We start from the raw sequence: 326 nt of genomic DNA, 5'->3' as shown, positions 1-326 counted from the left end.
GAGTATTCAATTTTTATACCTCTTAAAAGTTAGAAAATTCGATTTTTCAACTTTTTAGAACTCAAAGGGTCCAATTTTTTTTATTCTAAATTATACGATTTCATATTTAAAATTAACACCTCAATAACACACAATTTAAAAAAATACTATTATTAATCTAATATAAAAAATAAAAGGTGTTCAATTTTCTATATTTTGATGCTTTTTAAATACTATTATCATTATTTCGGTATCATAGTTTAATTTCACAAAAAAATATTTATACATTCATCTAAATTAATTATATATATAATTAAGAGTTTAATTTTGATACACTAATTTTAATA

This window comes from Arachis ipaensis, chromosome B08 (assembly GCF_000816755.2).
Source record: "Arachis ipaensis cultivar K30076 chromosome B08, Araip1.1, whole genome shotgun sequence".
NCBI classification, from domain to species: domain Eukaryota; kingdom Viridiplantae; phylum Streptophyta; class Magnoliopsida; order Fabales; family Fabaceae; genus Arachis; species Arachis ipaensis.
The sequence above is the reverse complement of the archived record's forward strand: the minus strand, read 5'-3'. Positions refer to the sequence as shown.